At 33.1% G+C, this 26,288-nt stretch overlaps 1 long non-coding RNA gene across 1 annotated transcript in view; it reads left to right on the top strand.

Moving 5' to 3' along the window:
• The window catches only part of LOC123614942 (uncharacterized), a 75,752-nt gene extending 51,436 nt beyond the window's left edge, over positions 1-24,316 (top strand). The window contains exons 2-4 of the long non-coding RNA XR_006722448.2: positions 15,829-15,878; positions 17,052-17,138; positions 19,939-24,316. This is a non-coding gene — a long non-coding RNA (uncharacterized LOC123614942). The remainder of the gene's footprint in view (positions 1-15,828; positions 15,879-17,051; positions 17,139-19,938) is intronic.
• The last annotated feature ends 1,972 nt before the right edge of the window (positions 24,317-26,288 follow it).

The following is a 26,288-nucleotide window of genomic DNA, read 5'->3' as shown; positions in this document are numbered from 1 at the left end:
TCAGAAAAGAAAGAAATCAACTAGTTTAAAAGGTTTGAAATCCGTTTGGCATAGTTTTAAAGACAAAAGAAAAATTATCCTGCAGAAATGCAGTGCATTGTTGAGAGGAGATGAGCAATGAACAATGAATCCCATCAGTTTTGTAGGCAACATTCCTTCTCCTTCATACAGTACCATCCATTATTAATGAGCACTATTTCTGAGTGTGAAAGAACTGTTTGAAAAACATTAACATAGTCTATTGGATGTGATTGACATTGTCATTCCTTTCATTTTGCTATTGGCAAGAGGCATCCCTGTAGACTTATGTGCATCTGGACATTACTAATACTCTCCTTGTTATGCACTCTGGGCAGCTGTGATATGGAAATTTTCAGCATTGTATTTATGGTTTATTTTTCAGCTTTTACATTGTGTTCTGTTTCAAAATGCGTAAGTCAAGCCTTTTTGTATGCAATGATCAATCAGAAAAATTATCTCTTTCCTAATCTGACTCCTCCAAATTTTAAAAAGAATTTTATCCAAATTCTGGAGACGTGCAATGACCGTCTGCTAGCCAGGCAGTTATTTAGATCCGTGTCTATTCATGGTGTTTCTTTTTTACCCTCCTCTTTTCAAATCTGATTACATTTTTAACTGTCCTGCTGCAAAAAAGAACTGCAGCTACTGTCTACTTGCTGTTCAGTAGCACCACAGCACTGACTAACCCACCCACATAATACCTTTTAATCAGCAAAATTAAAGGTAACAAAGTCAAGGATTAGAGGAGTAATGAATCAAAGAAAAAAATAATTAAGCACCACATCCTCTTGACTTTTAAATATGTATGTAACTAAGCTTCTTTTTCCTTCTCAGCTGCCCTGTTTCTCCCTCCTCACAGCCCATATGCACACCCACATAGAGATCTGTGTTCCTAAGTGCTGCTGATTTACTTCAGATTAGCATACCACAAGTCGATCTGTTTCTTTGTACATTAACAGCCTATCAGTGAAGTGGGAACTAAGCAAACGCTGATAGTCTTTACTAGATGGAGATGCAACACAACCACCCCCATTTTCTTTTCTGATATTTTGCTGCCAGTTCTGCCAAATGTTTTGAGGTCCTAAGAATTAATCTTAAAAGGGGATCCCAAAAGGTGTTTTATCTTATGGGATATCAATAAGTGTAATGTAAAAAAAAAAAAAGTGGTGGGGAAGACTTGTTCCATTGTAAAAATAATGTGAGGATGCTCTGTTTCAGTACTTTGGAGTGCCTTGGGGCCAGATGAGCTTTCAGTAGGTTGCCACAAAACAGGATTCCTTAAGAAAGGCACTATCATTATATAGTTTTCTTAAAATGATATTACTTTAGAATATTTTCACCTCACAGACTGTCTAGAGTTATTAGTGTTCTATGGAACACATTTTGGGAAATTCTGATTTAATTGCATTTCCTTATTAAGCATGCTATTATACTAAATGGGACCTACTCTAGGGAAAAGGAAAAACATTTACTTCCTACTCCTTCCATATACAATGTGGTCTGACAACTAAGAGTGCGCTGGTTCTGAAGTTCCACTTCCTAGGTTCAAATACCAGCTCTACTAATGACTAGTTGTTGGACCTTGAGCAAGCTTCTACTTCTTTGACTCGATTTTCTCCACAGCAAAGATAATAGTACCTTATACATGAAATGTGCATAAAGTGGTCAGCTCTTATAATTGCTAGCCACTTTCACAAAACCTTTGCATCTGAAGTACATCATCTCTCTTAATATCAGAATGGCATGTTATGGTTTTGTTACATGGCACAGTTTGCTTTATCCAGGATGTTCTAGATATTGAAGAATTTTCCAGGAATTATTGCTGATATGAATTCCAAAACTGACCATCAGATTTCATACACTGTTGTTCACAGTAATTAAGTAGGTTGTTTTATGGAACTAGTCCATTCTATTGAAACCATACAGCCCAGCTGCATGCTGCCCCAGTTAGTATATTTTCACTGCAGTCTCCAGGGGATTGTGCTCTCCTTCTTCCATTGTTAGTTAAAGCATATGTTAGTCTAATGTCAGGAAGTTCAGCCTATCAAGAATGATAAGCGGAAGACCCCTTAAAATCTATTTAAATCCTATCATTTGTGGCATCAATTAATTCAACATATTTTTATTGCATACCTATCATGTATCAGTCACTGCTGTAAGTAAAATCAGAAAACCAATACGCAAACACGTACACAACCATCAGAATTTCAGAGAGCAGCAGGTGATAAAAAGAAAACTAAATGGGTGACTTGATAGAGAATGAGAAAGATGTGAAGAACTTCTGTTTAGGAAGTCAGTGGAAGCAATTCTGCAGAAGTAACATTTGAACTGGAATTTCAGTGAAAGGAACCAAGCATGCAAAAAGGTATTATGGAGAAAAAAGGTGCTGAAGCAGGGATGTCTGAGGGAAAAAGTAAAAGCCTTTGAGGCTGGATCATAAGAAGACAGGATGAGAGGGCTAGAAGATGAGATTGGAAAGAAATGGTTGCATTCTCATTTTAAAAGACCTGTCTAGAGAACAGACCAAAAAGAGGTGTGGGGGCTGAGCATGGAAGCAGTGATGCCAGAAGCATCCGACAGTTATGCCAGAGAATAATATGAATTTGACTAGGATGAAGAAAAGGGAAAAACAATGAAGTATCAGATTTAGCACATATTTTAGAAGTAAAGTTGATGGGATTTGTGGATGGATTGATATGAGATGAAATGGAAGGGAGGAGCCAGAAATGAGGCCAAAGTTTTGACTTGAGAAGCAGTTGAATGGTAATACAATTTCCTAGCATGGAAGGGCTTGAGGAGTGAGGGACATAAATGAAGCATTTTGCTTTGGTCACAATAAATATACATAGCTACAAGATATCCATGTGGAGAAATGAATTTGGCAGATGGGTATACAAGTTGGAACTCAGGGAAGAGATCTGAAGTAAAATGCCTGTATTAAGAATTTATTTTAGACCAGGCACTGTGACAGTTTCTGGGAATAAAATAGTGAGAAATACTATGCATGTGGTAGACAAAATTCTAAAATGGCCATCAAGATCCCTGCCCCCCACCCCACCAATGTGTATGTCCTGTATAATCTTCTTTTGCAATATGGGTGGCATCTGTAAATACGATGGATATCACCCATTTTGTTAGATTATGTTATATGGCTCAGTTTGCTTTTAAAAAGGGAGATTTTCCTAGCAGAACCTGACCTAATAGAGAGGCTCTAAAAGGAAGTGGACCTTTCCTGAAGAGAGGGGACATTTGAGTTCAATCAGCAGGAGAGAGAGTGAAAGTGTGAGAGGGCCAATTGAGGGAGACATATTTCAACGGCATCTAGGAGCCAAAGGCTGTGCCTGACCAACAGCTAGTGAGAAAACAAGTACCTCCATCATGGAATCATAAACAAATAAATTCTGCTAACAAGCTGAGAGAGCTTGGAAATGGCCTTAGTTGAGTGTCCATATGAGGACATATTCAGCCAACACCTTGATTTTAACTTGGGGGGAACTGAACCATGATGAGCTGGATTCCTGACTGGTGGAAACTGTGAGATAATGTCTGTGTGTGTGTGTGTGTGTGTGTGTGTGTGTGTGTGTGTGTGTGTTTTGACGCCACTATGATTGTGGTACCTTCTTGCACATCAGTAGAAAACTAATACAATATATTTTGTCTGTTTTATGGAGCCTACACTTTGTGAGAACAAAGGAAGGAGAAGTAAAGCAGATACATGCCATCAAACTTTCATTTTTAAAGGAAGGCTCTATATCAGTAAGAATATTGAGGTTGAATGGAATGGAACTGGAATCTTTTATGCCAGAATCAATGGATGTAGTGGGTGGCTGGCTACTGAAGTCCAAGTAAGTGACCTACGATTAGTGTGGTGATAGCAGAGATTAGTCAAAGAGGACATATTTAAGACACATTGTGGGGCAATATTGAGGGACTGGAACAAAAGGAGAAGATGGGCATCCACACTAGGCTGGTGCAGACCCACAGTATTGGATAGTCCCTTAAAACTAAGTCATACTGGGATATCACTTTCTAGCTATAACAAAAGGAAAAGAGGGAAGAAGTCCGTTTATCACATTGCCCATTTTTGTTTATGTAGTTGCATTATTTATGCCACACTTAAATTACATATTGCCACCATAATTTTATACTTCAGTATCATATAGCATATTAAGGTATAAATAGAGAGTAACAAAGCCAAGCACTTCTGTGAGTAATTTAAATGTACCACTATAGTATTGCTACACTCTAATGATGCCCAACTAGCTAAATGCCTCAACTCTAACACAATTGACAACAACTTTTGGAACTGACTTTCTCAATACTCATATCACAGATTATCCATTTTGAATTTGTGACTTGTTTAATTTGTTGATTTATTAGATTATGCATTCAAGCAATTAAAAATTAGATAGATTATTTATGATCTTATTTATTTATAAGTGAGATTTAATTATAAGTGAGATTCTCTTTCCTGGTCTTCAAGATGAGAAAGTCAATATAGTTGTCAAAAATTGTCATGTAACCTTTGTCCTCAAAGATTTATGAATGTTACTTATTGTCTTCTGGCATTTTTTGTTGCAAAGCACATGAGGCCAGGTTGATTTTAGTTTCATCACAAATAATTCAATATTTTGTTTTATTATGTATTTTAATAAATAGATTTATTTACCTTTTGACCTTTTTTCCTAAATGGGAGAAATATATATTTTCATAATTTATGTTCATTTCCTTGTTTCTAAATTTTTGTGATGTTGTTGAGTTTACTATTTGTGTTTTTTTTTCCATAATATGGTAAACTTTCAATCTGTATTTTTAAGACTTTATCGCCTCTAAAAACTTGTTTTCATCTCTGTCTTTCTTCTTCTCATTCCAATCATTATATTAGAAAATGTTTTCTTCTTTCCTCTATTTCTTTTTAATTCTTTGAGAGACTTATTTCAGGATTTTTAATCAAAATTACTAGCTTGGTTTTCCCTAGTGTCAATTTTGCTCTTCATTGGCCTGCACAAAATGATTTATATAATATTTGTTTTATTTAAAATTTTTGCCAAAACTTGGCACAACATTGTGAACCAACTATACTTCAATAAAAAATTAAAAAATAAAATAAAATTTTTGTTTTACACATTTACTTTTCTATTATTTCTGTTTACATAGCAATTTGATAAATGTTTTGAATTCTCAGATATAACGTTTTCTATTATCTTTTGACAACAAGGAACCTTTAAATTTTTTCTTCTAATCCCTACAATACATTATTTATGATATCTGTTCATTCTTTAAATATCAAAATGATATTGTCCTCCACTTAATATTGTAATTTTTAATTAGGTGCTCATAAATGAAGAAAATAGTTGTAACAAAAAGGAAGAAAATATTCCAGAGGAAGTGGCATTGGCAAAAATGCTTTGCATTAAAGAAACTCTCAAAGACAGTTCATGACATTGAAAGTGCAAAGCATAAAATGTTGGGAGCTGTGCCAAACTTAGAAAGGAGTATGACAATGTGCCAAGGCATAGAAAATATTCTTATTCCATATTATAAGTTATATGATGAGATGACGAAGACAAGCATTATTCAAAAAGCTTTTGATGTTTTTTACAAAGAAATAAAACATTTTAACTTTCAATATTTCTAAAGTTTTAATTATGGTGTACTAAATGTTCGTTTTACTATTTTTTCATTTCCCTATATATTTATAACTGCCAGTGAAACAATTTTTAATATTTTGACAAAAGTTTTTAACAATCACAGAATAATTCTAACTGTTACCATTGATTATTAAAATTGTTTTGCACAGTTTCAGCTGTCTATGGTCATTATTGCTATTCTATATTATGTCACAAAGTGAAGATGTCCTGATATGGTCTATAAATCATAATCATAAGAGAGCAATAATTATTATTGCCAAATAAAATAATTTCTCATTGAGTTACTGATTTCTTATGATTTCTAATTTTTTTAAATATGTAGGTAAATGTAGGCTTAAGGCTTAAATAAAAATCCAACAATTACAGCTGATTTGGTGACGTGTAGTTATGTATCCAGGTTTTTAAAAGGTGCTGCACTTTCACTCTTAAAACTAATCAGTGGTAGAAATATAAAAGAATTCCCCATCTTTCCTGAGGACAAAAAAAAAAAATTCACTAATTCATTTTCTTTCTTTTTCTCTTAACTGATATAAAAGAATACATACTAGCCAAATCAAGGCTTAACCTCTCCTCATTCATAGATGAAGACAGAAATATGTTTGTTGTGTTTGATGAGGATACACTTAAAAAAGGAAACTGTACTTTCTTCTTGCTTACTTTCTTTTCAGAGCAACTCTCACCCTTTTTCCCTTCCCTCATTAGATCCCTATCTCTTCACCTTAGGATATTAGGTGAAAGGGGTTTCATAACTGCTGAAATTTAAAAAGAAATATTTATCATACTGATTTAGCAACATCATGTTAAAAGAGAAATGAAATAAATATGCATGCTACTGAGCATCATAGCCCTAAAAGGGATGCAATTATTTGTCTACACACAAGTTTTCCTCAGAGTTTTTGAGTGACGGTAGGAAACAGTACTCTTCACTCTCTGCCACCAATAATTCAACATAATTTCCTTCCTTCAGGAGTAACTGTCATTTAGGAAATTTGCTTAAATAATATTAACAACAAAGATTGTCATTTATTTTCTTATTCTATTCCTGGCCTGGCTAGATAAGAGCAGAAAGATAATTAAGTCAGTGATGAGTTGCAGGGGCAATGCCATCTCAGCTATTAAGAAATATACGGAGGATTACAATGGGGGATATGGTGGCAGACCTGTGAGGGACATCACTTTAACTTTTTTTCAGGCTCTATCTGTTCTCAATGATAAATATTCTTCCTTCAGTGCTGCAGTCCAGGCAATTAAATGTTAGATAAATAGACTGACAGACAGACATATAGATGTTTTACAGTGTATATTAGAATCAACTTTTAAAAAATTTAACCTACTTTTTTATTGTAACTTTTTTCTTTCTAAAAATAATTCAGATTGACATAGTTATCTTTGAAGTATGAAAACAGTCATCATTAGACAGTAAATGCTATTACACTACTCATAAAAAACATTTTATAATCTACTCTACTGATAACCATAGGACTCATGATCATCTGATAAATATTTTCAATAGTATAAAACTTTAAAAGTAATATGTGTATGTTATAAACAGCAGAAATGTAGCTAAAGGTCCAAAAAAGATAAATAAACTAAATGACCCACATAAAATAAAAATTCATGTTAGATATTTTATTGATATGTATGTCAAAATTTTGCATAAATAAATGTCCTATTTTTAATCAAAATCCATAAGCTTGCCTTCACCAGTTTAATGTTATATATCCAAAGTTTACAGTATTCTAAAGGTTGGAGAAAGTAATGGATTAGTTCTTGGTTATGTTTTCTTTCTATTTTTCTAACTTCATACAATTGGGAAATTATTTGCTTGTTTTTCATGAATACTAAGAATATACTTTTAGTGTAAAAAGCTCACCAATTTCTCTTTCTTAATTACTGTGTACATTCTATAAATAATAATTGTGTCTACTGTGTGTCAAGGACTGTACTATGCAACTACATCAAATAAGAGTCTCTTCCTCAAAGGAGATTACAATTTATATACATTATAGATTATACATGAATGCGTATATTATACAATTATATACACATATATAAATTCATCAAGGGTTCCTATACAGTCTGATAGAAGTATGGTTCAAAATTAAAAGGTAAATAACAACTAGCAAGTGAGGAAAAAAAATGGGGAGGTCAGGAGCCCTTAGATCTATGGTTCAGAATGTAAAATAAAGAGAGATATAAAACATATTTGGTATTTATTCGGTGGCCTATTATTGTAAGGACTTAGGAGAAAAAATAAAACATTGTTTCCTTTCTCATAAAGCTTACAAACTAGTAAAGAAAGGAAACGTATCAGATATACAAATAGCTATAGTGGAAGGTAGAATGCGGTGAATGCTACAAACAAAATACCAAAAATACTTCAAAAGTTTAGGAAGCAGAAGAAAAATCTGGTCACAAAAATCTAATTATGAAATAGGTGGCTTTGAAACAGTAGCTGAAGAATAGGCAGGATTTCTGTAGAACTAGTTTTAGAGAATAATTTAGTCATGAGTGACAAAAATACTCATGCAAAATATTGAGCATCCTAGTAAAACAGACCAATTTAGTTGAAAAGATGCAGATTGCTTTAAGACAAGTAGTGAGAAGCAAAGGAAAAGAAAATGAGACTTTGATTGGAATACTAAGGAAAGAAGATTATATATTTATACCATTAATTTTATAGTAACAGGAAAGAATTAATAACATTTAAATAACTCATCTGATTATATTTTGCAATGACATAAAAGTGGTACATATGAGCAAATTTATGATTGTAAACACACATATATACCAACACAAATATTTTAATAACATTGGATCATACTGCGTATCCTATTTTTTGGTCTATTTTATAATGTAATATAATGTAGATGTTTTCCACACTATTAATGATTTACAGTGAAAATGACTGTAAAGAAGTAATCAAAGGAATAAGGGCCATTTACATATGTGTTATATGTATAATATAGGTTGTTTTAAATTGTTTTAAAACATTAACAATTGTAGTGAGTGAAACTGAGCACATAACATTGTGAAAATTTCTGGATATTTTCCACAAATAATTTCCTAGAAGATTACTGCATTGAAAAATATAATCATTTTAAGAATGAATACCTTTGACTTTTTATGTCCAGTCAAGACAGAATAATTTGTGTTTGACTATAAGTATACACAAAATCTGTGAAGCAACTGTTCCCAGGCATTGAATAACAGAAATAGGTGGAATCATGGAGAGAACGGCAATGCATTGGGTGAGCGCCACAGTTATCACAGGTTTCCACTTGCAAGCACTTTCCAGATTACCATGCAAGGAGACAGTGCCCAAAGGAAGAGCAGCCTTTTCTGGGCTGAAGAGAAAGAGATATGTTTCGGATGACTGTAATGGCTAGAATTTTCAGGAAAGAACACTGGACATGAGCAGGACTCATGGAGCGTGGGCAGAAATAACCCAGAAGCCTATGTGGAGAATCTAAATTCTAGGCCAAAGATGGGTTGCTGAACCTGTACAGCAGGACTCTGTAAAGTTGATAAGGAGGGACTGCCTGGAAACAAACAGCTGAACAGAGATTCCAGAGGCTATAGAAGTAAAAGCACTGAGTATCCCATACATTTGATTGAGACTCCAGAGGAGTGGCACCTTAGGAACTGCCATGCTTTCGGGTATAGAACCTAAATCTGAAGGCAAAATCAAAATAAATTCATCAGAAAAAGCCAAAACAAAACAAAACAAAAACAATAAAAATTGACAGGATGAAGAGAATTTTCCACTAATATAACCTCCTGTCAGAACAAAGCTCCACAAAATGGATCATCTACATTGTTTACCATGCAATTTAAAATGTAGTAAAATATAAAGAAGTAGGGAGTAATAGGAGCGAAAATGAAGTAGGTGTTCCAAGCCACATGACTCTCTCCAGAAACTTTTAAAAATAAAGCAAAAACTGACAGAGTCAACTTTAAAAGAACTCTGACAAACAAAGGTTTACAGCAACCAAGCAAATGTTGAATCAAGGAAAAGCAACTTAAAGAGTAGGAAATCTTTGTGATGTTTTGATTTGCCCTGGCCCCATCTCCTCCCCTGTGCTGTGGCTATTATGAAGGGAGCAGAGCAGACCTTACTGAATTGTATTTGTCATTTTTAACCTGTCTGGGAGCTACTTGAAAGACGGAGGCAGAGTGTCTGTCTTTGTTTTGCCTAACTAGGAACCTCCTCAAGGTAAGTAAACTACATTTCTCAAGAACATTGGAAGGTAAATGAACAACCCACAGCAGCCTGTGTCAAAAGATTACATCCTTGACACATACAAAATGTACTGATAGCCTAGAAGGAGAAGCTGGGGAGAGAGTTTCTTTGGAAAATCAGGGCACTTAAAAGCATTCATGTATACCTACCAAGGAGTTGAGAGAAGCGTGCGTGCCTCGACCATCACTCAGGAAACACCTGAGAAGACACTAGGTTTTCCACCTCTGTGTGATCTCCAGGCACAGTGTAGGCAAGAAGCAAAGGCAATGGCAGAGGTGAAAATGGCCTGGCCAAGTGATGAAGAAGAGCCTTAGCACAGAGCCAATGTGCAAAGGATAGGGAAAGAGAGTTTTTTCCCTCTTTCTTTCTCTTAAATATTTGACAATTTACTAGGAATATGTATATCTCATTTTCCAAAGTGACTTTGTTTTGTTTCCAGTGAAGTCGAATATCTTTCATGAATTTTCACTCATGCATGCTGTCCTCTGAACTATTTCTATGTCCTTTGCAACAAAAAAGCTATTACTCACTACAGTTTGAAAATATGGGTAAACTACCAATGGATTTAATTTAATGAAAATTAAACTGCCTTCAACAAGTCTTAGTTTTGAAAAATATAAAGTTAAAAACAATAGCATAAATTTAACCTAATTTGGAAATAAATAATCATGTGAAAAGTTTCTTAAGAAGTAAATGGTATCATGTCCAGAGAGAAAACCAGAAAACAATAAATTCTGTGTTTAAAAAACTGCCTTTCTTTATTATACTTATACTTTTGGCTTTGAGGGAAATTTTATGTTTCTAGAAGAACTTAAGGGGCATCTGTTCTAGGCAGATGTTGATGGCCTCAACTTAGCATTCTGGAAGTGAGAGGGCAAAAGAAATGTACATGAAGGAAAAATGTTGAGCCTTGTGAAGTCAGAGGGGTTGTTACAAACAGTGTAGTCTAAAAAAAGAATGAGAATGATCGTAAAACTCTTGTAACTGCATCCCTATTGCTACCATATTAACATATTTCTAAAGAATGTTCTATCCTTTTAAATAGAAAATGTTATATAGAATATTCTATAAAATTGAAATGCAAGACAAAGCACAGACTTAATAAGAAATTAGGTCAAAGTAGGAAAATGGATGATTAAAATTTTCTTTTAATTGTCTCTAGATGTGATTAAACTATGCTGAATCTGAATCGTTGCATATAATTTGACAGCCTTCTGAGCTAAATGCAAATGTATGAGATCCAATTGGAAGCAACAGGAAAAAGGAGGCATGTTGTTTAGTATATTAAATTTCCATAGCAGGTGTATGCAATGAGGACAATGGCAAAATCAGACATGATTGGCCTACTAAGAGAAAGATTCTATTGCTGGAATTCACTTCCTGGCAATGATAGTAAATGTGAGACTCTCTTGTTATAGCTAAGAAAACATAGATTCCTCTGTCCACTGACTCTGAAATAAGTAGGGGATGAACTAGTCACATTCTCTGGCTCACTTACTCAAATTCTCTGTATTTCATTTCATTTTTTAATGACTGATAGCATGCTAATTCCAAATTGTTTTGAAGCTTATTTTCTCTGTCACCATAACAGTGGATTCCTTATTAAATAAGCATACATGCTTCCATTAAAAGGCTATAAAAACCTTGTTGGGCCATTTACAAATGCATAGGCACACAGAGAGCTTCTACTTTCCCTATACTCTCCCTTTGTCCTCTACTCACTTTGCTTCCATTCAACTAACCATGATCTTGCAGCTACTGGTCAGAGTTTTGAGAAAACCCATGAATTCAAAAATAAAAGGAGAGGATAAATCCTAAAATTATGGAGAATTATGGAAGCAGATCCTATGGTAGGAATCTTGGACTGTCTACACTCTGTAAGGTAGCCCCTCGCTCAAAATGTTATCTATCTCATTTCAATGTCTGGAAAAATGCCTTTTATTTTGTAGTCCTCCTTATATTTTACAAGCAGAACTGATTTTGAATTAGAAAGTCACTTTTGAATAAGCTAATTAATCCCCTGAAAAATCCTAAGGGTCAAGGAATGATAATTGCATGTTTTTACACATCAGTTTGATAAAACTGCTAAATTCCTAATGCTTAAATAGCTCAGTTGAAATTAGAGTTGACTGAAAATTCAATATAAAGAAATTAAACAAATAAGGAAAAAGTACAATAGAAATAAATTTAATCAAATTTTTAATGTGTGAGTACTTTTAAAACTAAGTAATTTTATAAATAATAATTTAAAAACTAGATTGTGCATCTTAAATGTAAAATTACCTGTAATCCAGTTTATGTATTTAACGCAAATCACAAACTTGAAAATAATAAAACAAACAGAACAAACTTTGATATTCCTACATTTGCAGACATCATTCAGATTATTAAGAAAAAGTTAAGAACTTGATGGGTAAAGGAACAAAGAATGAAAATTAGCCTGAAAATAAACAAAAGTACCCAATAAACATGTAGAAACTATTTCAGCTTTATTTTATTTTTAATTGAATTATAATTAACATACAACATTATGTTAGAATCAGGTGTACAGCATAGTGATTCAATATATTTATACATTATGAAATTATCACTACAATATGTCTAGTTACCATCTGTTACCATATATACTCCTTACAATATTATTGACTATATTCCCTGTATATATATTACACAGTTTGTATCTCTTAATCCCCTTTATCTATTTCATCCATTCCTGCACTCCTCTCCCCTCTGGCAACCACCAGTTTGTTCTCTGCATCTATGAGTCTGTCTCTGTTTTGTTTTGTTTGTTCATTTATTTTGACTTTAAGATTCCACATATAAATGAATCCATATGGTTATTGTTTTTTGCTGACTTATTTCACTTAGCATAATACCCTCTATGTCCACTCATGTTGCTGCAAATGACAAGGTTTCATTCTTTTTCATGGATAATATTCCACAGTGTATGTGTGTGTGTGTGTGTGTGTGTGTGTGTGTATCTCACATCTATCCATTCATCTGTTGATGGATACCTGGATTGCTTCCATGCCTCGGGTACTGTAAATAGTGTTGAAATGAACATAGAAGTACATATATCTTTTCAAATTAGTATTTTTGTTTTCTTCATATAAATACCAAGAAGTGGAATTTATAGATGTTATAGTAGTTCTATTTTAATTCTTCGAGGAAACACCATCTTTTTTTCCACAGAGGCTACATCAATTTACATTCCCACCAACAGTGCATGAGGATTCTCTCACATCCTCACCGACACTTACTATTTTTTGTCTTTTGATAATAGCCATTTTGACCCATGTGAGGTGATATCTCATTGTGGTTTTGATTTGCATTACTCTAATGAGCAGTAACGATGAGAATCTTTTAATATTTCTTTTGGTCATCAGTATGTCTTCTTGGAAAAACATCTATTAAAGTTTCCCCATTTTAAAAATTTGGGTTATTTGTTTTTTTGGCATTGAATTGTATGCATCATTCATATAATTTAGATATCATCTATTATCAAATATACTGTGTACAAATATCTTCTCCCATTCAGTAGGTTGCCTTTTCATTTTGTTGATGGTTTCTTTCACTGTGCAAAACTTTTTTGTTTCATGTGATCCAATTAGTTTATTTTTGTTTTGGCTGGCTTGCCTGAGGAGACATATTCAATAAAAAATTTCCAAGACCAATGTCAAATAGCATACTGCTATGTTTTCTACTATGAGTTTTATGGTTTCATGTTTTACATTTCAGTTTTTAATTCATTTTGTGACTTTTTTATGTATATGGTCTAAGAAAGTAGTCCAGTTTCATTCTTTTGTTTGTAGTTGTCCAATTTTCACAACACCATTTATTGAAGAGACCGTCTTTCTCCCATTATATATTCTTGCCTATCTTTCATAGATTAATTGACCATATGAATGTGTGTGGATTTATTTCTGGGCTCTCTATTTTGTTTCATTGACCCATGTGTCCTTTTTTGTGACAACTCCATACACTTGATTAATATAAATTTGTAGTATAGTTTGAAATTAGGGAGTGTGATTCCTCTAGCTTTCTTCTTCTTAAAATTGCTTTGGCTATTTAGAGTCTTCTATGGTTCCACAGAAATTTTAGGGTTTTTTTTTACTGGTTTTGTGAAAAAACACAGTTGGTATTTTGATAGGGATTGCATTGAATCTGGAGATTTCTTTGGACAGAATTGAGATTTTAACAATATTCTTCCAATCCATTAGCACAGTATATCTTTCCATTTGTTTGTGTTGTCTTCAATTTCTTTCATCAATGGCTTACAATTTTCAGAGTACAAGTCTTTCATTTCCTTGGTTAAATATATTCCTAGGTATTCCAAGGTATTTTGAGTTTTTTTAATTACAATTGTAAATGGGATTCTTTTCTGAAATTAGTTTTAATGTATAAAAACACAATAGGTTTCTGTATATTAATCTTGTATACTATAACTTTACTGAATTTATTTACTAATTCTAATAATTTTTGTGAAGTATTTAAGATTTTCCACATGTATGGTCTCTTGTCATCTGCAAATAGTTACAGTTTTACTCCTTCGCTTCCAATTTGGATGCCTTTTATTTACCTATTGTTTTTATTTTATTGTCTTTATTGTTATGTCTATGACTTCCAATACCATGTAGAGCAAAACTGGTGAGAGTGTGGCATCCTTGTCTCATTCTTAATTTTAGAGGAAATGATTTCAGCTTTTTACCATTGAGCATGACGTTAGCTGTGAGATTGTCATATATGGCCTTTATTATGTTGAGGTATATTTCCTCTATACCCACTTTGTTGATAGTTTTTATCAAATGGGTGTTGAATTTTCCCATGCACTTTTCTTCATCTATTAATATGATTATGAGAATTTATCCTTTGTTTTGTAAATGTGGTGTGTCACGCTGATGGATTTCCAGATATTAAAACTTTTTTGCATGGCTGGAATGAATCATATGGTATAGGATCCTTTTTAAAGTATTGTAAAATTTTGTTAGCTAATATTTGATTAAGAATTTTTGCATTTATATTTTTCAGGGATATTGGCCTGAATTTGTTGGGTGTGTATTGTCTTTGTCTGGTTTTGGTGTCAGGGTAATGCAGGCCTAGTAAAATAAGTTTGGAAGTGTTCTTTTCTCTTTAATGTTTTGGAATAGTTTGAGAGGATAGGTGTTAACTCTTCTTTAAAGGTTTGATAGAATTCATCTGTAAAGCCACTTGAATTCAGACTTTTGTTATTGGGGCATTTTTTAGTTACTGATTTAATTTTGCTACTATTCAGATGTCTATGTCTTCCTTATTTAGTCTTGGAAAATTGCATGCTTCTAGGAATTTATTGATTTCTTATGTAGGTATCTATTATGGATTTCTGGTTTGTGGTTACCATGAATTTTATATATAACAATCTATATATTTGTAATCATTTTAAGTTGCTGACTTCTTCATTTCAAATTCATTTTAACAGCCTTGCCTTTTTATGTATTTCATTCGTTATTTTGCTATACATTTACTCTGTATATTATAATACTTTCATTACTACTTAATTGTAATTACTAATAATTAAAAATAATAACAAATAATATTATAGCCTAAACAGTTTTTCTTCCTAGAGATATTTGATGAATATAATTTTAATGATTACATTGTAATTTATTTATGGATATACTATAAATTAAATATTCCATTATTGCTAGACATTCAACTGCATCTACTATTTTACTATTTATTATAATGGCTATATTTTTTATATTGTGGTATGTCCTACATATAGACACCAAGAAATGAAATTGTTGGGTAAAAAGACACAGAAATAAAAATATATTGGAACATATAATTGCGCTGCTTTCCACAATATTTACAACTGATTGTTTATATTCTCACAATCCTATGCATTGTTCATATAGTTTTTTTTTTTTCTTTTAGCTTCAACTCATCCATTCTTCATTCATCCAATGCATGAGACACAATTGCTGGTGAGCCAATGACTAATAAGCCAATGACTAATAACATAAAACATAAACAAGCAACAACAGCAACAAACAAAGCACAACAAGACATTAAAGAGCACATTATATCTGGGTAATCCTAGTTTTCTTCATTGAGCTGAGGGGACTATGTTGGGGAACAATTAGACCTGACAACCAAAGAAATTTTGTAAAACTGTAGGAAGCTACTGAATGAAATAAAATGGGAAAATAAAGTCATATTTGTACTTTAAAGAGACAACTCTTAAGGAACTGTAGACGAAAGACTAGAATAAAAGAAGGCTAAAGGTAGAGATAGGGTTGAGATGAGGCAGAGATGGGCATTGCAATAGTCCCATGGGATACTATGAACACTGGAACTAAAGCACTGGCAGTCAGTGTAAAGAAGAGAAGGAGGTATGTAAGGCATCCTCAGGATGGAGAGCCAACAGCACTTGATAAACAGCTGCATATCACGGTTGAGGAGACATCAAGAGTGTTTATTTGTTGTCTCAGGCAACTGAATGGGTAGTAACACCATTCACTGAGATACACAAAAAGTCATAAAGATTTTTGGGTTTTTTGAGTCCTTTATAAAAATACTTGGAATATTAGGAGAGGTTCCACCTTAAGTCTTTATCATTTTGTACCTTGCATGTAATTGTTTCCAGACATTAAGAGCAAAACCTTGCACAAGACCCAGAACAAGCACTAAGTTCAGGATTTTGCCTGGGGCCAGCCCTGGGTACAAATAATTTGCAGAATTTCCATAATGGGATTTTAATGGGTAAAACTCTCTGGAATTTTTTTTTCTTTTTTTCTTTCAGAAGAGCACCAATATCTCTTGTAATACCAATATACAAGTGTTAACAGGATGTATTAGGAGAATAGCCTAGGGCTGTTTTTATGCATGCGGTATTAGGGGTGATTACAATATCATTTCAAGAATAACTTGGTCAGACACAGCACTTCTGTGTAGAGTTCCTAGCTGTCATGCAGCAAGTCACAACTGACCTATTTGAACAAATTAGTCAGCAAACAATCTGTGACTGTTTCTAATAGAGCAAATATTAATGGCACTCTAAATGATTTCCCCCCCCACAAATTAAAAAATATTTAAAGTAATTCAGGTAAGAAACTGTTTGCAAAGCAAAGTGAAAACCTGTTATTCATGTTTCCCAGAGAGCACTGTCTTGACAAAATTTACATGTTACATTTGAAGAAATAAGAAGAGAAATGCTCATTAATGGCTCCATGGCTTTCCCACAGGTATGTATGACTAAAAATATTCATATGTTATAGTTTTTACCCAAATTTGACATATAATTGTAGAAAAGTAGGAAAAAATCAACTTGTGGGTCTACTGCTAAATGATCAATTTATCCCTTGCCTATGATGGCGCATTTCACTAACTAATTCAATTATTATTTTTTGTTTCCACTGTTTGAATATAATCCTATGAGTCATGTTTCTGTTTGCTCTTGGGCGTGAATGCATAATTACTAATGATGATAGCTTTATACATGAATAAAAACATTTGATTTTAATAAATAATGTTCATAGTTTAATCTTTAGACACACTGATACAGAAACCCTCTCCAAACCATGGAGACAGTCTGATATAGCCATGCCCCACAGGTCAACTCAGAAGAAGAAAAAATTCATGTTTCCTTATAATAGAAAATGCAAGTGAGTTGCATTACAAAGGTATTTGATTTAAAATTCCATTTTACTTTGAAAAATTTCAATCAGCTATTATACATAAATGTTAATGTATCTTTGCTCTAAATTTGAATCCACACAAGTAGCAGTCTATAATAAATATATCCTTAGATCTTACAATAAACAAACAAACAAAAAAAAACCACAGAGGAAAACAAATCAAACATAAAATTCAGTAGAAAAAAAATAAGTAAATACTAAACTTGTAGAATAAGTAAATACACAGAAACCTAGGTTCAGGGTTTCATTTACATTTTACACCAAATATTTATCAGCTGATAATCCTAATAGAAGCCTACAAATTTTAGGTAGATTATTGTTCACGTAGCTGAATAGTACCGAACACTAAGAAACAGACACTAAATTCTAACTAGAAATAGCACCTACTAGAGTATACTTCTGAAGTTTCTGAAACCAAGTGTATTTAAAAGGTTTTCTCTAGTTCCTTTGATATTCAACCTTGATCAATTTTCATTTGAAGAGGTAATTATAAAATCCCCAGAGTCCCCAAAACAACATAATTAGACATTCAAGCACAAATTCAAACAAAACGAATTTCCATCTACCAAAGAAAGTGATGTGAACATCTTGCCTTTTGTCTAAATACATTGATCATTTTAATTACAAATTATGGAAAAAGTTAAGGAAATCATAGCATTCAGTATATAGCATATATATGTGTGTGCATGTGGGTGTATATTTTTATGCCTTAAAATCGTGTACTCAACAAGCAACAATATTATAATAAAGTAAGACTTTAAAATTTTGAGTACACATGGGTAAGGTGTTATTTTTCATTTTATGTACATTTAAAAATTGTTTTCTGTGTGTAGGAGGGAGGTTCATTGCAGGGAAAGAACTGTGATATTTCTGTTATGAGAGTGGGATCTAAATTAGTTGACTGCAGAATTGCTATGTGGAGGTCATAAGTCTTTGTAAACTTGAGTAGAATCTGTACTTGGATATTTGACCTTTGTCCTAGTTCTGAGATGACAGGTTGGGGTTAGGTACTGGGGGCCATGCAAATTTAATGTAAGTGCACAACTCTCAGAAGATATACCTGTGAATTAATCCAACTGCAGGCATGTTAATCTAAAAATTAAAGCTGTATATGCATTGGGGATATGGTTCAATATTTATAAAGATTAATGCAGGTAATTTGTTAGTACTCCTCAGGCTGCAACAGTGGGGTCTGAGTAAGAATAAAGTTGGCCTGTGAATAAAGCCCTGTGTACAGGGCACTGTGAGTAGTAAAAAGATCCTTGGCAATCATGACAGACCAAGGAGTCAAAGAGAAACATGGCAAATATGGGCCATACTGGTGAACTCTCAGAGTTGTATTATCTTTTTTTAAAATTCCTATTCCTTCACAACATTATAAATTTTTCATTTTCATTAAGATTTCTGGAAAGTATATCAGTTCTACTTTGTTCTGTTTGGAGAAAAGCAAACCACTGTGACTTGAAGTGGCAAGGAAAAATTGTAACAGTTGACCCAAAGAAATGCCTCAGCAAATCCTAAGAGGTGATAGCAATCCATCTGAGTTAACCAGATTTTGGGGGTTATTTTCAGCAATAGTAAATGAGCTATGTGGAAGGAAAGAAGCAAGGAAGAGGGAAGTATGGATTTCCTGCAGACAGGTAGAAAGGAGGCTTTGTTTGAGGACCTGTGTTGTCCAGGTATTAAAAGAAGGGATATTCTGAGGTTTGGGGAACTTGAGGTGTTGCATTATGACCTGAAGTTATGTGTGTACTGCAACATCTACTTTTTACCACAGTCAGAGACTTCCTTTCTTTGAAAAAAATACAACTGTGCTTACAAAATCAAATTTAATAGCTAACTTTTAATTCAATTAACCTTATTCAAATAGGGTTAAATACTGTGCGGGAGCCTTGACCTTACCAATGAAGAGTGACCTGTAGGATCACGGTATTAGGAAGTGTGTATGAGAGGGTAAGGAGGAAAGAAAGGGTATGGGTGGGTAGACAAAAGCTGACTGAGAATAATATCATTGCATATATCTTAAACAACACCCAGTCCTTAGTCCTGTTGTTGAGAGGTGCATTTCGTGCAGCCGATGCATTTCTTTAAAGGTGTGTAGACAACATCCATTTATGTCTGATATTTCTCTTTTTCACACTGACATATCAATGTCGAACCTGTTAGATAACTTGAGGTAATGTATTATCTACATTCAAGACTGTTTTTAAAATTTATGATATTTTTTATAATGATCTTCACATTTCAAAATGAGGTACTTTGGCACATTAGTGATGGTTTAAAGTGAAGTTTTTCGAGTACATCATACATTTCATGTGAAAGCTGATAATCATTTCTTTTCCTATAGATAAAATGAGAAGAAACTGTGCAGACTTCTCTCAACTCCTCAAGTACTCTGCTTTTCAGCTGACACAAACCTGATCAGAATACCCATGAAAGACTGTTCTTGAGATATGTTTTCTATAAAAAGGACTGAAATGTTACACTTACAAGAAGATGACCACAAATCTGCAAACTTAGTAGAAGCCAGATAGCCAAGTTGCCACAATGAAGAAGCCATTGGCCTGTCTCAGCAGGCTATAGCCACCCAGCAGCTACTTATCACATGCCTTGGAGGGTGTTGTTCACACATTTAAAATGGACACAACAGAGGGGTTTGTAAACATCCTGCTCATGCCACATAAAGATAGTATAGGAGTTGAGACATTTATTCTCTGTCCCTTTCTCTCTTGCTTTTTTAAGTAGGGTCAGTTATACATTCTGAACTATAAGTAGAGAATTTAGCCTAATTTATATTTTAAATAGCTGCTATTATAATACCTTTACTGATGTTTAATTTAGAATAAAAGAGATGTCTAGCATTTGTTGACCATTTTGTAGAGATTTTCAATTCACTCTATGCTAGCAGAGAATTTTTAAATGTTACATAATTTACCTTTTGAAAAATTTCCTTCTTAGTATCAACATGGAAAACCTTTGGATGTTGTTGTTCATTTATATATTTATATACAGTGTCAAATTGAATACCATCTATTTCTACTCTATCCTCCATCCTACTCTTCAGCTAATAATCAACTGTCTCTTGTTGTTTGATTACTAGGGAAAATGCAGAGGCTGTAAATAAGTAGAAAGGGATTGATATCTAGGTAATTTTATTTAGGAGAAATTGAATTTAATACTTGCTGAAAAAACTTTTTTTCCAATGTTATGCTGTGATACATGTAACTCTTGTCTTTAATTCTTTAAATTAGAATTTAAAAATCACTGTTATCTGGGAAAGATAATCACATTGTTTGATTCAAAAACATTGGTCATTCATTAAACAAACAAGCAAAAAACTAGGGTTCTACTATCTATTATGCTTTTAACCATATTAGCTGTGGGAATAAGCTGAGTGTTGTACCCAAGGTGCTCTTAAGCCTCTTGAGGGTTGGGGTATGCACATGCTACAAGCTGTTAAGGGCACAGTGTTGGAAGAGGTAATGCAGAGGGCTTCATTAATAAAGGAGTAACTGAAACTGTCCAGAAGTGGCATGGAAGATGAGCAGGTCACAGAGAAGTGGTAAGGTTAAATAGGATTGTAAAGACTTCTACTTTCTTTACTTTCACATTCTCTGCAAGAAGAACCATTTCTAGGGAAGAAATCATATATTCCGAAGTAATTTTTAAAAATACATGTTGCATTAAATCTTCTGATTTGACTCATATGATTCTCACATGATTCTCATATCTTTACTCAATGGAGTAAAATTAGTGTCATGTGAAAATACTCTGATTTAACCTAGGTTACAATTTTGGTTGACCACCCCTCTCCCACTAAGGACAATATGTTATGAATATACTTAATGAGAAACTTTGAGTAAATAAATTGTTGACACAAAAGTTTTTGAGAATTTAAAGTGCTTAGTATATTTGTAAAGATAAGGGAAAAGCCTAGAGAAAACTGAATGCCAGCTCTACTTAAGTTAACGCCTCTCATCTTATATCCTATCAACACCATGAAGTTGCATTTCCCTATCACTTTACTCAAAAGAGCAAAGGGCTTTCTATATCATCCTAAGGTTTTCTTTTATGGTTTTATTGTAGGGTATGCTGCTGTGTAAAACTGAGGATATGTACTGTTTCAGAAAATTGCATTTACTGTTATTTAATTGTAGAAAATTGTATTAATTCAATAAAGATGTAGCTATGTTAGGTATGAGAGGTTTTTCTACAAATTTGTGTTAATTTACTGTAGACTGTGACCTTACTGTTCTATTCATAATGTATCAACTGGTATATAAAGATGTTCATCCCATTATTAATTTAGGAACAAATCTGAAAGCCTTCTTCTTTGCAAAGTTATTTTCAAAAGCAAATTTTATGTGATTCTAATACAGTTTACTTAAATTATGAATTTTAAAAGACAGTACATTATCTCATTCTTTCACAGATCTATAATAATCAATGTTTAGTGGTTCTTCCATTTTAAAATACATTTATCTTATGTACACTAAACTTCTCTTGCTAGTCAAAATTCAAGTTGATTTTCCTTCATTTTTTCCGCAAAGAAAAAGATTTTGGTCAGTCACCAATTAAATAAAATAATTTTAGAACTGCTTGTAGAGCACAATTAAGCTTTTCCCTTTTCAGTTAATCTGATACAATCAGCAGCGTGAGTTCAAACCTTGAGCCACAAGGAAGTTTTAGAAAGAACTCCTCCTCTTTTATTAACTATGAAATAATTAGAGGTTGAGAAAAACGGCAACCAGGGGTTATGAGGGCAAATGGTAAAAAGGTTTTTTTTCTTTTCATTTTGTTATTATAAGAATGATCTTTGAACCAAGGAAACTATTAAGGATCAATATACCATTAAATTACAAAAAATTATTAAACTCTCACAAAACATTTATTCTTAGCTAAGAAGTTCTGCTGTGCTCTTTCAGTTGCAAAACCTTGTTGGTTCCATGGCAAAGTGTATGTTACATGTGGGCTTCTCATCTGGAACAAATCTGCTTAAAGGGAAGGACTGATGTGTTAATATTCTCCAGATTGTACTGCAACACAATTTTCATCTTTTCAGCTTTTCTCTTAGTTTTGAAGAACTTGAATGGGCAAGTGGAAAGCAAAGAGGATCATTTGCTGTCTTGTTCTACCAATCTTTAGAAGCCCTTCTGGGTTTATAGCAGCAGCAGTCTACTTTTTCGTTCTTAACTAACTGTCTTCCTCAGTCGTCAGCTAGTTGTTTCAAGATGCCCCATGATTCAACATATCCCATCAGACTTCTACTTCTGTTTCATTCTATCTACATGATCTAAAGAGCTCCCTGAGGTGGTGCCTACAAAGATGAACAGAGCAGCACAAAAAAAGTCTTAGGGAAACATTTAAACAAGGACAGTAACTCTTCTTTAGTCACTGCACGACAATTCCACGGACAATATTTCTTTTACTGTTTTGTCATTTCATCAAAAACAAAAAATTCAAAAACCTTTCTACTTAGAGAATTAGTCTTTGGCAAAAATATAGTACTTTCTTCCAAATCATTTATATATTTTTTAGACAAATCTTGCTTTCTAATATCACACTTACTATGTCAGATTTCTCACTGAAAAATTACAATGCCAAGTGTTTATGATGACTTTTTCAGTACTTCACCTTTTGTCACATATAACAATGATAAAACCACATAGTTGAATGTTTATCTTTTTTTTCCCTTTGTCACTCACTTCTCTACAGTAATATTTTTGATGACTCTAGATAGCAATTTTTAACTTCAGTGATCATGTCCTATGATAATAAACTATAACTTACTTTTTATTTGTTTTTCTTTTTGAAATTCTTCTGTCTCACATTCATGATTACTGTCTATTTATTATTATTGTTGTTGTTATTATTATCATCATCATCATAATCATTGTCTTTGATTAATAACTCCCTAGTGCCTGGCTCTTCTCAAATGCTTCACATGTTTTATCTCTGGTCTGTTTATAAAATCTTTATAGTACAACTGAAAGGAGGGGTCAATAATCTCAAAGTGAAAACTTTACCTAGTGACATTTTGAATTCATTTTTGCAATAATTAGTTATTATTGAGGTTTACTTTGAAATAAATAAGTTTGTTGGCAAATATAAAGATAAATCCATTTTGCCTCTGCTCATTAATTCTTACACTTTAGCATAATTAAAGAGAAACACATAATGAAGAGGTATAATATAAATGAAATGGCAAAGCAGAGGAGGGAGCAACTAATTTTGCCTGTGAGTCAGAGAAGCATTTAAGTTGAGTTTTGAAAGGAGAAAAATGTGTCTCTAGGCAGAGAGAGTTTTAGAGAGGAGTGGGTAAAGGCTAAGGGAAAAGTAATTGCTAAAGGAGTACACACATTAGTGTATGGATTTGTAATGATTTTGTCATTGTGTAGAGGCCAATGATTCTCCTTTCCATGTGAAATATGTTCTGAAATGATGAAATTGTCAGATGATGGTACTTTAAATAAAGATGAAAGACAGAAGTGAGGTGCACTTTATACTATTGACCACTGGAATGAATAAGTTGGAAAAATAAATAATTTTCAGTACCAGAAAGATATAATGAGAAGATGGTTTGCTCACTCACGGATTCTACCTGAGACCCAGGTAGTAATTTGCACACATAATGGAACTGGTCATTGGTATTTAGAAGGTACCTTTATACATGATTTTAGTCTCTAACTAGTCGGCCAAACCAGATTTAAAGAATATTATTGAAAAATTTATGTAACTAAAAAATAAATTCTACTCATTTTAATAAATATGAATATATAAATATATTCATATAAGAGAAAAGTGTTTCAACACAGTAGATTTTTTGCTTGTATTTTCAAGTTGAATACTTCTTGCTATTAGTAAATGACTTTCTAAATTGCAATGCTCTCCCAGTTTCTGCCCATTGTGTGTATATTGGTAAGGGAAAAGTCTGAGCACTGGAATATATCAGCTTTGTTTTTTTGAGGTATCTCTGTTCTCTGCATTGTTGAATCTTTTTAATAGCTCACCTTCTCCTAGATTTTATTATTTGTTGGCATGTTGTGAGCTGTATTTACCCACCAGTTGTGACTGAAAGAAACATGTAGCTAGGTGCAAAGATTCCCTTTAATAACCATTCTATGCTTCAGTAATTCTTAGTATTGGAGTGATAGAAACATATACTTTCCCCCCTTTCTCTACATTAAGTTCCTAGTAACTGATTTTTAAACAATTTAAGGATGTGCCAAGTGTTTGTATTTTGAAGGAATAAGAGCTGGCATTGGATATGATGCAATGGGCAACACTGCCACAATATAAAGTATTTAAATTTAAAAATAAAGCCCATCTGGCAACTGCCAGTACCAACAGAAAGGAATCACAGCAAGGAGAACAGGACAAATTCCTCAAAAAGAAGATTAAAAAACCAAGAACAAAAAACAACAACAACAAAAGTGGCCATTGAATTTGGGGACCTGTGCTTCCATTCTCATTATATTTCTCTCTGGAGTAGGGGGTAGCTCTAGGCAAAGATTTAAATGTTGTCTTGAGCAATATTTTTTCCTGTGGAATGTCTCCAGGGAATCTCTGACTGAGATCCAAATTCAAGCCCATTGTAATCTCCTTGCATGATGCAACATATGGAGTGGCAGATTTGTGCAGGATGGTGTTGTGCAGATGTAGGATGGTGATGATGCTACACTGTGAAGCCGAAGATAGCATCTAAGGGTGTTCAAAACTATCAGTTTCACTCCTTGGTTTGAAAAAAGTAGAAAGAAATTCAATTTGAGAAAAGAATTGTGCCTGGAGGAAAATAACAGAACATAACATTGAAACACTTAATGGTCAAATGGAATCTGAAACCAAGTTAGGCTGAAAGTACTGGATTGATAACAGAAATCAGACTTGGTATGTATCGGAAATGAGACATGGCATTTGAAAACATGATTTCTTGCAATGTCTGACCTAACTGATATCTTATTCAGATACCTAATTGTAGGAAAAGTGTTGATGAATTGGAGGACAGCGAGGAAGAAATAAAAATAGAAACAATATGAATGGAGAATTGATTCTTTGACAAAATTATCTTTTCAAAAATTTTCATGAGAAAATATTACTACACACTGGATATAGGAGAAAATTTATATAAAACTGTCTAAACCTATATAATTAAGAATAAAGAGAAGACTGTGTAAGATAGAGAAAAACAGACCATTAAGTCAACATCATAATGGGGAACTGCTTTTGAATTTGGAGATTTTTTAAGGAAGGTCTGAAATCTGCCATTTGAAAAAACTTTTAAAATACTTCTCTAGTTCCTCAAGGTACTTTGTCGAAAGTCAAATTTGGTCATGAATGACTTCAGACTGCTCATAAAACAAAAGATGGAAGATATTTTCTTTCTAACTTACTTATTCATTCATTCAATAAATATTAAGTAAAAACCATGAATCAATTATAAACATAACAGCAATGACTCTTTTGATACTTTAATTTCAAGGTTAAATATAAGGCCGTCTTTTTTTTTGCACTACAACTAAACATTCAAAATGTTATTGTTCTTCTTTTGAGAATGTCAAATAATAAGCTATGAATTCAAATAATAATTTAATACTGTTAAGGCCAGAGAAATATTTTCTGTTCTTTGTTTTATTTTCAGTATGAGTTATTTTCAGGATGCTTTAATATAGCAAGTCTAGCATAGAATCTGCCTCAAAT

Source organism: Camelus bactrianus, chromosome 8 (genome assembly GCF_048773025.1).
Source record: "Camelus bactrianus isolate YW-2024 breed Bactrian camel chromosome 8, ASM4877302v1, whole genome shotgun sequence".
Taxonomy (NCBI): Eukaryota; Metazoa; Chordata; class Mammalia; order Artiodactyla; family Camelidae; genus Camelus; species Camelus bactrianus.
This window is presented reverse-complemented; position numbering and strand designations above follow the sequence as displayed.